General features: G+C 54.4%; 1 protein-coding gene and 2 non-coding genes across 3 annotated transcripts in view; 1 reads left to right on the forward strand and 2 right to left on the reverse strand.

The window, feature by feature from the left end:
* Positions 1 to 9,679: 9,679 nt before the first annotated feature.
* LOC118760197 (small nucleolar SNORD12/SNORD106) lies at positions 9,680 to 9,769 on the reverse strand. Its single transcript, XR_004996640.1, has one exon. It is a non-coding gene; the product is annotated as a small nucleolar SNORD12/SNORD106 (small nucleolar RNA).
* A 1,018-nt stretch (positions 9,770 to 10,787) lies between these two features.
* LOC118760196 (small nucleolar SNORD12/SNORD106) lies at positions 10,788 to 10,880 on the reverse strand. Its single transcript, XR_004996639.1, has one exon. It is a non-coding gene; the product is annotated as a small nucleolar SNORD12/SNORD106 (small nucleolar RNA).
* Positions 10,881 to 11,166: 286 nt separating this feature from the next.
* Positions 11,167 to 13,180, forward strand: part of ZNFX1 (zinc finger NFX1-type containing 1) — a 28,279-nt gene continuing 26,265 nt past the window's right edge. The window contains exon 1 of the mRNA XM_058679756.1: positions 11,167 to 11,654. The gene's annotated coding sequence lies outside the window, so the exon portion shown is untranslated. The remainder of the gene's footprint in view (positions 11,655 to 13,180) is intronic.

A 13,180-nucleotide genomic window follows, 5' to 3' on the forward strand; every position in this document is an offset into this window, starting at 1 on the left:
TTTAGACGCGTCTTTCCTCTTATGTAATGCAATAGTGACGCGCGCCAAGCAGATGGTGCGGTGACAAGTTTTATAAAAGTTGATTAGGAGCTCAACTTTCCAAATTAATGTATGGGCATTGAAACGACTCCAGTCAGCCACAGAACTCGATTGAGAATCTGTGCGGAATGCCCGTTAACAGGCGGGAGACAGGCCATGTGCCCAGGGACTGGGGTTTGAAGGGAGAGTCTGGGACAGGTTAGCCATGGAAGTGGGCAGCAGGTGGGAGATACCCGGCTTCGACATGTGCGAGAGCTGCATGACCTCTTTAGGATCAGCATTGTGCAGGTGGGGAAACTGAGGCTCAAAGGAAGGAAATGTTTTGCTCACAGCCTCTCAGGAAGTTGAGGACAAAGTCACACAGGTGGGTAGCAGCTCCCCCAACCTGCAAAAGAAGGGCTTCTGTGGTCTGGAATCTGCCCAGCCACCCTTTCTGTTGCTTGAAACCCACGCGAGTTTTGTTGATTTTTTTTTATTTTTTTGGTTTTTTTTTTCCATGATACAATTTTTGGGGAGCTACCTGTTCATGTAAGGCCCACCCTGGGGCCAGATTTGTGGTATAGCATGTTACACCTCTACCTTCAACATGGGCTTTCAGTAGGAGTGCCTGTTCGAGACCCAGCTGCCCCATCTGTGATCCCGCTCCCTGCTAAGACACACAGAACAGCAGTAGAAGATAGACCCCATGCTTGGGCCCCGACACCCCCAAGGGAGACCTGGGAGAAGCTCCAGTTCCTGGCACAGCCTAGCCATTGCAGCCATCTGAGGAGTGCAGCAGCAGACGCACGATTCTGTGGGTGTGCATGTGTGTATCCCACCTTCTCTGTAACTCTGTTTTACAAAATAAATAAAGAACCAAATCTTTAACACAAAGAAGGCCCACACCTTGTCCAGCATTGAGCTAAGGGGAGCCATCAGCTGTGTGCCCGTTCAGCCCCAGACGGAAGGCAGCACTCCTAACCGGAATCCAAGTCGAGGAGGGAGGAAGTGCCCAGCCTTCCACAGCCGGTCTGTCGAAGTGAGTACACGGTCCCTTCTGTCCTTTCTCATCTTCTAGTCCCGAAAAACATTCCCAGGCCTCACATTCAGTCTAGACACAAAGAGCCTGCCCCATGAAGAAGCTCCGAGCTCCTGGTTTCGGTTCAGCGTAGCCCCAGCCATTGTAGCCCCTTGGGGAGTGAACCAGTGACTGGAAGATCTTTCTGTCTGTCTCTCCTTCTCTCTATAAATCTGACTTTCCAATAAAAGTAACTAAATCTTACATAAATAAGTAAATATTTTTTAAAAAATTGTGTATCAACACTGGACTCCCAAGGTAAGAAAATTAGCCCCCTTTCAAACCTTTCACAATGTTGCCAATTAGTCAAGGAGCAAGGCTCCATTGGGCACCCATGAGTCTTTATCTTGGGGTGCCCATGGCTCCCCTGTTTGAGCCAGGGAAGCAGCCAGCCTGGCTCGGTTGCCACTGCACTGGTTTTCTGCTTGCCTTCTTATCAGGCCAGCAGATCTTTGATTCATCAACTTGTTAATTCCTGAGATGCCAGGCACCCCTGCAGGTCCAGGGACCCCCAGGCTACATCCCTGCTCTCACAGAGCTGGTGCCCGGAACCAGGACCCAGTGCCATGGGTGTCGCTGCTGGGTCCCACTCCCTGCTCTGCCACGCACTTGCCGTGTGGCTGTGAACAGGTGCCTTAACCTCTCTCAGTCCCTCCCCGCATACAGTGGGATGATAGCTGCACCCAGCTCCAGACCCACACGTCAATGGGCCCACAGGGTGGAAATAGAACTTGGCACTCCGTTTGTGGTTAATAAATGCTGGCTTTTATCCTTTATTTCATTTATAATTACAGTCAAATATTTCCTTGTTAAATGTGGGCATTTAAGTACATTTCCTTTTTATTTATTTTTTTTTTAAGTTTCGTTTATTTTTATTGGAAAGGCAGATCAGATTGATGAAGAGAAGGAGAAACAGAAAGAACTTCCATCCACAGGTTCACTCCCCAAGTGGCTGCAACAGCTGGAGCTGAGCAGATCTTCCAAACCGGAGACTTCAGGTGTCATCATGGTGCCCTCGACTGTACAAAACGGAGGCCACACCCCTTGTCTCTAGAAAGCATTGCAACCCACAGAAGGACTCACGTGGAAGGCACTTGCTCGGTGCCCAGCACACAGTAGGGGAATGGCTCATAGTAGGTGTGTTCTTTCTGCTTGTCCCAAACCAGACATTGCTCCGACCAATAAACCCTCTTTAAAGCCCCACCTGCTGAAGTTAATCCCTCCCGGGGCCATGCCCTTCGCATGCCTGCTCCTGGCAGCTGCCCATGGAAAGAATCCAGCTAACAGCTCAGCTCTTGCCTCTCTGATCCCCTTGTCTCCACCCAGCTCTTCCCGGTGAACCCATGGCCCAAGCTGACCTCCCAGCACCTGTTCTATGAGCCCTGCCTGGCTAGGGACTATGGAGAGCACAACCCCGCTCTCCTCTCTGCTCCTTCCCAAGCCAGATGCAGAGCAGAGGTTTCCACAAGCCTGGATCTCAACCTCACCCAGATGCCGTATGCTACATCCCTGAATGTGTTCATCCAGAAGTGGAGAGGCTTATGCAAAAGGCTACAGATAGACCAGGGCATCGATCCCAAGGAATGTGTTTCTCATGGTGAAAATGCAGCGCTAGCACAAGTAGGTGGGGAGAGAGGGCAGGGGCTGGCAGCAAGGGGCTCCCGGGCAACGCAACAGTGCTGTCTGGGCAGCCACTGTGTGCCCATTTCTTCACATCCCTTAATCTGGTTTGCACAGGTGGGTATTATTGTACCCACTCTACAAGCTAGCCATGATTGTAGTTCCCAGCACTGAGGGTTCACAGGAACCAGATACCCTGAAAAGCTCTTTAGGGTCCCTCTCACTGTCCTGTGGGACTATCAGGCTCGGGGGAGAAGGGGCTGGCTTGGAGACACACACCAAGAGCTGGTATTGGAACCCGGATCTGTGTCCGCCCGATGCTGTGTCCCGACGCACCTGTCTCTGACAGGGCACCTCCCTTGGTGTTTCCCACCACAAGTGCACAGCCAATGGGCTACTTCATTTTCAAAGGGAGGAGATGAACACCCTTGGAAACAGCAGAACCTCCAGGACAGACCCCACAGCACACAGCGTCCTGCCCTGTGGGACACAGCCTGGCTTCTGTCACGCAGCTTGGTGTGGAGCCAGCTTGCTGCCAGCCCCACAGGCAGTGGCAAGCAGGGATGCCAGAAATGGGAATCCCCACCACCACTGAACTTTGTAAAACATCCTACTGGGGCCCAGTGCAGTAGCCTAGTGACTAAATCTTTGCCTTTCATGAGCCAGGATCCCATACGGGCACTGGTTCTAATCCAGGCTTCCCCACTTCCCATCCAACTCCCTGCCTGAGGCCTGGGAAAGCAGTTGAGGACAGCCCTAAGCCTAGGGACCCTGCAACCCATGTGGAAGACTTGGAAGAAGCTCCTGGCTCCTGGCTTCAGATCGGCTGAGCTCCAGCCATTGTGGCCACTTGGGGGGGGAACCAGCAGATGGAAGATCTCTCTCCTCTCTGTAGATCTGCCTTTCTAGTAAAAATAAATCTTTAAACAAAGATCCTTCTGGGCAGGAAAGATGTGGCCTGAGAATCCCTCTCGAGGGAAGCTGACAACCCTGCAGGGTTTGCCAGTGGACGAGAATTTTGCCCCTGCTTAACTTCCTCAATGGGCACCAAGCCGTGCCCTGCTGCTGAGGTCCACGCGGCTGGGGAGGACGGCTCTGCGAGGGGCTGCTGCCCCCTGGTGGCTACATCTGCAACCTGGGGCGGCCTGCCCTGGCCTCTTGCGGGTGGGGGCTCCAGATCTTAGGTCAAATGTCACATCCTTGAGGACGCCGCCCCTGATGACCCTAGCCCCGCCCCCACTCCATTTCTCTCCGCATCACCTAGTGGCATTCGATGGGTGGTCAGTTTGTTGTCCCTTCCCCCCGCCCACTCAGACTGTCCACTCGGAATGACTGTTCCTTCTTACAGCCCTAACGGGGGACACACCTCTAAAAGGTCAACGAATGAGTGAATGAAGTTGAATGGAGACCTAGTCCTAAAAACTGGAAAATCCATGCTGAGGAGCTTCCAAACATCACATGAGAAGAGCTGGGGAGATGGTGTGGTCTGTTAGAGTCGTGGCCAAAGAGGTCCCCAGTGCAAGCAAAGCTAGTCCCAGGCTCTAGTTTGCCTCGGGGCTTCTTGGCGTCTGCCCACCCAGCTCTCTCCTGTAGCTTCTCTGGCTCCTCCCCACAGCCGCCTGTGGCAATCCAGGCAAGAACGGTGGGCCATGGAGAAAATGAAGGTTGGGCAGGAAACCACCATGCCAGACTGTGACCCCAGAGGGGCACTGGGCCTGGGTAGCCCTGGCTTCCAAGTCATTTCCATGACAGCCCCAAGGACTCCATGGGATCTCAGAATTGGTAAGACACTCCAGGCTGGACAAGGAGCATGAGGCTTGACTCCTTTCTGTGGCACCAGCTAGTGAGCAGTCTTGAGCAACTCACCCAACACTTCTTTTTAAAAGAATTTCCTTGAGCCCGGCGCGATAGCCTAGCTGCTAAAGTCCTTGCCGGGATCCCGTATGGGTTCTAACCCTGGCAGCCCCGTTTCCCATCCAGCTCCCTGCCTGTGGCCTGGGAAGGCAGTCAAGGATGGCCCAAAGCTTTGGGACCCTTCAAGCAGATCTGGAAGAAGCTCCTGATTCCTGGCTTCGGATCAGCTCAGCTCTGGCCGTTGCAACCACTTGGGTAGTGAACCAGCGGATGGAAGATCTTTCTGTAAATCTGTAGATCTCTCTGTAAATCTGCCTTTCCAATAAAAATAAATTAAAAAAAAAAGGCGGGAGAGAGCCAGAGAAGGTGCAGGCAGGACAGGAGCCGCGAGGGGAGTCCGGCAACCTTCCACCCAGCAGGGTGGGACAGGATCACATGTAACGGTTTCACCGATTTCCCTGGGTGAGGTGAGGACAGAGAGGAGACAGCCATGACAGTCGGCTGGGCCTGATAGGATCAGCTGCAGCGGGAGGAGCTGCAGAAGAAATGAGTTTTGTGTCCCTGGAGAGCCTCGCAGAGACAGCCGACCAGAGCCAGCCCTGGTGACCCTCACAGGGATGGAGGGGGGCCACCAAGGTCTCCCAAGACCCTCTGCTCTACCTCCCGGGAACTGAGAGATTTTGCAAAACCAGACCGATATTCTCCAAGCACGTTCTCTCCATGTCAACGGCCCTGTGTGTGGCTGTCAGCAAGCCGCGCGTGCACAAGACCGGAAACCATCTTTGCCCCTTCCATAGGACCGGGCCAGCTGACTTGGCCCAATTGCGTGATGAGTCACACACGCCCAGCCTCCTTCATGAGAAAATCAGTTGCAGCAGGCAGGTGCTTGTCGGCCTTGCTCTGTGCTGGATGCCATGGCTTGCCTGGCACACGGAGACTCAGTCAGCAAGGTGGCGGTGACCACCAAATGAGTCAATCTCACCTTAGCGACAAAGGGACTAAAACCACAGGCTGACTTTACAAAACCTGGCCACCAGAGGTCGCAGTTGCTTCAAACAAAAAGCTACACTCGCTTTCTGCCTCTAGGAAGGGAGGAGCGCTGGGAGCCATGGGGACCCACTTGGCTTCATGTCAGCTTCACCTGCTGACCCAATTTCCCCACAGTCCTTGACTGATAACCCAGGTTCCTCAGGAAAACCTTTCTGGGCATATCATTCTCCCACTGCCTGCCCTGTGACTTTGCACTATTCTTTCAGCAGGGGGAGGGGGATTTCTAGAGTCCAGTCTGGCTGGCACCTGTATTCCTGTATACCCAGAGGCTCCGGCTGACGTCTTGTAGCAGTAGATCATACTGCCATCCCAAGGCTTGGTGCTAAGGGTCAGATCTCTCTGCAGTTCTGTCCGGTCATTCCTCTGCACCCTTCTCTCTCAGAAGTGAGCAGTGGTCATTTCCACTCTCCCAGCCTCCCCACACCCCCTCGGGCTCTGTTGAGGACCCAGCCCTCCCTGTCTGTCCACGTGGCTTACACAAAGCTGACATCACACGTGTTCCCCCAGCATCGAGCACATAGCCCAGAGGTGACCAGCTGACAAGTCCCCTCCTCCTGGACTCAGGCACTGGTTGGATCAGGGAGGAGCCCTTGACTCAGGCTGTATCTGTCAGATGTGGCCCTAAGACAGCTGGGGAAAGGACTCTCTCATTCCACTAGGAGCCCCAGGATGGGGCTCGTGGAGGGGCTGGTGCCATGATATAGCAGCTAATCCTGCAAGTGCCAGCATCCCATGTAGGCAGTGGTTCAAATCCCAGCTGTTCCACTTCCCATCCAGCTCCATTCTTACCAGGAAAAACAGTGAAGGACAGGGTCCTTGGGCGCCTACACCTACATAGCAGACCTGGAAGAAGCTCCTGGCTTTGGATTGGCTCAGAAAGAAACATTTTCCTAAGCCTATTCACAACACTCTGGCTTTGCCCAACCCAGACAACTGGGCAGACCCCAAAGAGCAAAGAAGGGAAGCCAAGTTTTGAGGACCCTGGGTCCCCCAACCCCAGCTCTTTCCAGAAGGGCAGTTGCTGGGGAGCTGATGACATCACACACCTTGGCCAGCTCCACTGTCCCCTCTACCTGGACCCCTCCTCTCCACTCCTGCGCTGGGGCAGGGGTGCCCCCTGTTGGGAAGGGAGAGATAAGGACACTAGCACCTCAGAGTGCCTGGATTCGATTCCTCACGGTGACACCTGACACCAGCTGCTGCAGACCCTGGGGCCAGTAGGGGATGGCCCAAGTACTTGGGTCCCTGGACTGTGTTCTGGCACCTGGCAGTGAACCAGTAGATGGGGTCTCTCCCACACCTCCAACAACATTTTTCTTTTTAACTTTAAAATAAATAAAGCTGGGCTTCAGCCTCACTTTGCACAAACCCCACTCCTCAACACTCCAGAAACAGCCTCCCTCCCCCAACCCCGCCCCACCAAATTTCACAAAGACTTCTCCTTTGCTTTCATGTGGGAAACTTCTCAAGGCTGTGTGAGTTCCCACAGCCATTTACCACTCAGCCCCATGGGAAGCAACAGCCCGTGCTGCTGGGGAAGACACCCTCAGGCCCAGCTCCCCCTCTCCCACTCATGCATGAACCTATCTGCCTGGCTGGCAGCCCCCTGTCAAGCGCCTCTCCCACCAGGTTCACTCTGCTCCACCACGCACGCACGTGCGCCAGGAAGCGCTCTGCTCCGAAGGGCCATCTGGCTCCTTGGCAACTCCAGCCTGCCTCCTGGGCCCAGCAGCGGTCAGCAGAAACGGTGCTGTGCAGGCAGGCAGCTGTCCCTCCCCTCCACGGCCCAGCGCCCTGCCTGCCAGATAGCATCAAGGTTAATTTGTTCCAGGAAAACTTCCAATCCTTGTTTAATGTTTGTCCATACAATACTTAGTGCACATCTATCCTTTAATTATTTTTTGATTTTATTGGAAAGGCAGACCCACAGAGAGGACAGTTCTTTCACCCGCTAATTCACTTCCAAAGTGGCCACACGGCCAGAGTTGAGCCGATTAGAAGCCAGGAGTTTCTAATCTTCCATTGTGACTGCAGGAGCCTAAGCACTTGGACCCTCTGCTGTTTTTGCAGGTCATTTGCACAGAGCTGGATCAGAAGTGGAACAGCCAGAGCTTAACCTAGTGCCCACATGGGATGCTGGCATTTGAAGCTAGTGGCATCATTCACTCTCACATTCCTGACCCAATAAATTTTTAAAAAGGAACTGGTTGTCAATACTTCAGTGATTTTTCTGGCTTCTCTTTAAACTGGAATGAATGTTCCAACCATTCCTGTCCCACTAAGAAGACACAAAGGAACCTAGATACGTGAAAATTGATTTGTAAAGATGAAGGAATTGCAGGTAAGTTTGGGAGTTTTTGTGCCTACCAAGTCGTGAGCCATCCAGGCTTTGGAGAACTGCCCCTCTTGCAGACCGCACTGCTTAAGCCCAGCCCAGGCCTTCACTCCTTCCAGGCCAGTGCCAGGGCCTCTGGCTGTAAAATGGAGAACTGCGTGCCCACAGTGTCCCCTGCAGGCAGTCTGGGACTAGCTCCAACCTTTCTGCTAAGGGTTCCGGGGACAGCCATGGCGGTAGCTCGGGAAAGCATGGATGCGAGGATCCCTGGTTCTGGTCTTCAAGTAGCGTGGGGGGCTCCTCATCCATCGAACTTTGGACCACCACGGCACCTTGACACCAGCTGCAGCCCGTGTCCACCAGGCTGCTGTAAAGCCAAAAGTTACCAAATCAGTGGAGCTCAAGAGCTGCTCGACCTAAGGTCAGCATTTCATGCTCCAATTTCTAAATGGAGCCACTGCCCGTTATCAAGATTTCTACTGTTGGCCAAAAATGTTTAGGCAGTCACACCAAGTGGGACAAAGGACTGTGGGGACTACTGGCCATGACAGCCCAGGGTCCCCCAGCACTCCTGCAGCCCCCAACCTCCATTATGAGGCACCTGGGAAGTAGATGCCCACAGCAGGTGTTAGAGATCTCCAGAAAAGGGAAGCTGGACTCACTTCTCAAGAGCCACTCAGCTATGCTGGATCCTCCCAGTTAAAGGATCATTCTTGGAACAGACTGTAGGGACACTGCTGTTACTACATGTCAAACTCTCGTCCTGCCTTCCAAAGAGATCAACATTGTCTCCAATGCAGACTACAAGAACATTTTGATTTATAAGGATTTATTGTTTTTAAGATTTATTTTTATTGGAGACAGAGGAAGAATCTGTCCGATGATTCACTCCAAGTGGCCACAATGGCTGGAGCTGAGATGATCGGAAGCCAGGAGCCAGGAACTTCCTCCAGGTCTCCCATGCAGGTGTGCAGGCAGGGAGTTAGACAGGAAGTGGGGCTGCCGGCAGTCTTGAGGTCTGGATGCTCCCGAGCCTGGTGGGACTGACCAACATGCCTATGGCACCTGTGCTCCAGCTTCCGACACAGCCTAAAAACACAACCAGTTACAGTCAGAACCCACTCTAGGTGCATGATCTACAGCACCAAACCGAGGTTGAAAACCTCAATCCATCTGCACCTTGTAATCTCACCTTGACCTAACCCTGAGCTTTCCCAGGTGAGAGCTCCACCTTCTCCCTACAGGACCAGCACCCAGAAGCCACCTGCCCCGGGGAGACAGCCCACTTCATACCTCTGCAGTGGGCGAGGATCCTCTTGCAGTGGAACTGAGGCTGGAAACGGGCATCTCAGCTGTTCCAGGAAGGAGCAGGCCAATAACCAACGCACCATGGACGCCTGACCTAGAGGAAGGGAACAGGTGAAGCCCAAACTGAAGGAAAACCGAGAGCTAGCCAACAGGAAGTGAACTCAAGAGGCCAATGCATCAGACAAAACTGGCTAAAAGTTCAGCTGGATCAACAGGGTTGAGCTCGTCACCAGCTGCAGAGGCCCGGGGGTCCCAGCCAGCACAGCGCCCGGGGCAGCCACTTACCCAACCCGGGGTCCACCTCGGGCCACTCGGAGCCATGTTCTCTGCCAAGACCAAACCTGAGATTGAAGCAGAGAAGAGCTGCCGTCAGCAAGGTGGCCAAGGGAGCAGAGGGGGTGGGAGGTGCTGCAGAAGCTGGCAGGTCAGACAGAAACTGGCTTAGAGAAGTTAGATCAACATGGTCGATCTGCCGGGGAAAAAATTCAGTCATCACACATGCCAGCAGGGGGTCGGCGAGCCCCCCAAGCCCGTCAGTCCCAACAGTGACTGACTACTAACACTAACAGCAAAGGCCTAGAGTAGCCTTTCCATTCTGGGATACAGTTGAAACTAAACACCCACAAAGCCCAGGCTCTCACTGCTGTAATCACTTTAAATTCAGGTGCGCAAGACGACTCACACCACTTCCAATCCTGCTACCGTCTTCGAACCATGATAGCGATGGCCGTCTGAGGAATGACCCAACAGAGGGCATCTCTCATTCCTAATAAACAGAAGCTGACTGAAGTGCTTGGGTCCCTGAACCCACGTGGGAGCCACTGGCTGCCTCCTGGATCGACACCGGCCCTTGTGTGGTTCTACAGGTACACGATTAACAAAGAATTGCTCTGCTTCCTGCTAATGCTTGGGATGGCTGTGGAAGATGGCCCAAGGCTTCGGGGCCCTGAACCCACATGGGAAGCCAAGAACTAGTTTGATTCCAGGCTTTTTCCCAGACCCCTTCCTGCTGTTGCAGGGCTTAGGAACATTAAGAATAGATTCATCACTCTGCCTTTCCGATCAAGAAAAAAAAAAAAAGAAAGCACGTGCTGGTTCACCCTCCACGTGGTTCTGGATTGGCTCAGCTCCAGCCATTGCTGCCATTTGGGGACTGAACCCACAAATGCTTCGTCCTCCTTCCCTAGCTCCGGCATCCGTGCGACCTTGTAACTGCCTCTGAAGTAAATGATCAGTTTCTCCTAAATAAAAGCTCCTAAGCTTCAGTTGCTGAAGTAGCCAACTACCACCACTAGTCTTCCCAAGCCCCCAGGGCCATCGGCACGAGTCCCTGCAGCTAGGCCAGGAAGACATGCGCTCACCCGGAGATCAGGAGGTGTCCACGTGGGATCTCAAGGCGGCCGGGCGGCCATCTCCGGCAGCCTTCCTGTCCTCGCCGGCCGCGCCAACCTGGGAAACAAAGAAAGGATCTGCCACCATCTTCCCAACACGGGAACCGAACGCGGGCCTGGGAGACGGCCTGTGGCTGGCGTATCAGAACCAACTGGCAAGTATTCTAAGACCTCTCAGCATGGTCGATCTGATGGGGAAAAAAGTCAAGTCATCATGTACGCCAGCCACTAACCCAGTCCACTCCCCACGGCCTTCACTCGGAGTCGACGGAACAAAGAATAGAAATTTTCGGGGCTTCCACTCACCACACACGAATTGGGACTCTTAAAATCGGGCACCATGCTCCAAGACCTATGCGGACAACACAGCAACCACAGAGCAGGAGACACCGGAGCGAAAGGAATTCAGGAGCCCCAGGCCGCCCTTATATAAGCCCAGAAGGGGGTTTGCGCCTGCGCACCGGGCTTGAGCGCCGCGCCCGATGCGCGGGGACCCCTGGGAAATGTAGTCCCCGTGCCGCCCAGCTAGGAGCGCTCTAACGGTTGCCAGGGCGGCATCTAGCCCCGCCCTCTTCCTGGTACACTGGGGGCCACCCGAGCTCCCCGGCCTTGCCGCCATGTCGCTGCTCCAGGACACGAACCCGCCCGCCGGGTTCCCCCTCTTCCGAGGCCGACAGTGGCCTACGACGGCCTGGGGCACAGTTAGCCCGTCCCCCGAAGTGCTCTCCCCTCAGCCGCGCCCTCCCGAGCCCGCCGGCCCCACAGCTGAGGGGACCTGAGGCGACACCCGCGCAGAGGCCCGGCTGTGCCAGGCCCGGGATCCCTCCTCCCACCGCCTCCTTCTCCTCCTTCTCTGGGACGCCGGCCCAGCTCCTCGCCCCGCCCAGGGCCTGCGGGGAAGGGAAACCGAAAGTGCGCGGCGCCGGGCGGGGCCGCGGACCATCCTGATCCAGGAGCGCGAGCCTTCGGCGGCGGCTACGAAAGGACGCGCCGGAGCCCGGTGAGTGGCCCCTGCCCCATCCCGGCACATGCTGCTGAGCTCCCCGACCCCCGGCTCTCGTGCTGCCCTGCCACCGCCTCTGTCCGGAATCGCCAGCGCTTCCCTAAGAGTCTTCCCTGTTCCCAGTATCCTCATCACCCCTCGGCTTCCCCTCAGCGACCCCTTTCCTCACGTCCCCCACCTCCGCACTCCTCCCTGGCTCCCAGAGCCAACATCGCCATTCTGGGTCCCTCCGGGTTCTGACACCTCTCCCCTCCCCTGGTCGTGTGCTGGGCATCTCAGCACCCCGATTCCCACACTGGTTCGGCAAGCTCCCCCCATCCAACTCTGCGGGCTTCCCGCTCGGGAGGCTCCCCCGCACCTCCCCGGCTGTTCCCTGGGTCACCTGCCACTCCCGACTCCAGCCTGGGGCTGGTGCCTTCCCCCCCGAAGCCTCCACCTCCACCCAGCCCGGGTTCTCTCTGGACCCTCTCTGGATCCCCGTGGGGAGTGGGCGCCTGTGTTGTCACACAACCCTCAGGACCCTGGAGACTTACCACTTCCCCAGAATCCGCCCCTCCCTCCACTGTCACCCCCATTCTCATCTCCCCCATCAGCGTGACCGTGTCCCTCATTTTCTTCTTCCTGCCTGTATTCACCAAAAAAAAAAAAAAAAAAACCCCACTTTCTTCTACTGTTTTCATAGCATTGCCTGTTCCTCTCTGGTTCTGCTTTTGCTTTTTTTCTGACATTTCTCCTGTTTTATGTCAGAATTTTTTCGGAGCCTATTTTAATGGTTGTCAACAAGAGCAAGAAGGAACGTCCCCGACGGGGAGGGTGGGGAGAAATGAAAATAAAAACTCAAAATGTGCCTCCCCTTGTAGGTGATGCTGGAACAGCCTTGCCAAAAACACTGCCAGGGGGAATATGTTTTTTTTTTTCTGATGAGAAAAGCTACCCCCATATAATGGCAGAACCATTCACAGTTTCCAACCATGAGTATTTTAAAACTCAGTGGCAAACATCCCTGGGGGAGCCCTGAGTCACCTTCTGTTTCCTGGCCCATATGATGTGTTCCTCGGACTGAGAAGTTCCCGTAAAGGACTCCTCCAGCCCTTCCTACCGATTGTGACCTGGTCCTGAGGAAACAGCGCCCTGTGGATGCCAGGCCTCCGAGCTCCTCAAACATGTCATTTATTTCTCTAGATTCAGGAGAGCAGATGACTTAATTATTTGATGAGCATTGTTCATTAATTAGGGGCAAGCCGTAGGGTACTGCAGGCTTGGAGTACAGTATGGTAGAAATGCTATGGCAGGTGGCAAGTGCATGGTGTTGGGTTGATAAAAATGTGTTCCTTTCTGCCCTGGCAACATTCTTTTCTCCCTGGGAGAGGAAAACAAAACCTAGTAACTGATTAAGTAACTGGGCTAACAGCTTAGAGCCAACAGTAGCTTTCAGTGGAGCTTTTGTTATTCCTCCTACCAGGAAGAAAGTGCAGGGCGAAAAGAAGGGGGAATTTGGGCGAATCATCGGGCGGAAGATCTTC

This window comes from Ochotona princeps, chromosome 22, assembly GCF_030435755.1.
Source record: "Ochotona princeps isolate mOchPri1 chromosome 22, mOchPri1.hap1, whole genome shotgun sequence".
Classification (NCBI taxonomy): domain Eukaryota; kingdom Metazoa; phylum Chordata; class Mammalia; order Lagomorpha; family Ochotonidae; genus Ochotona; species Ochotona princeps.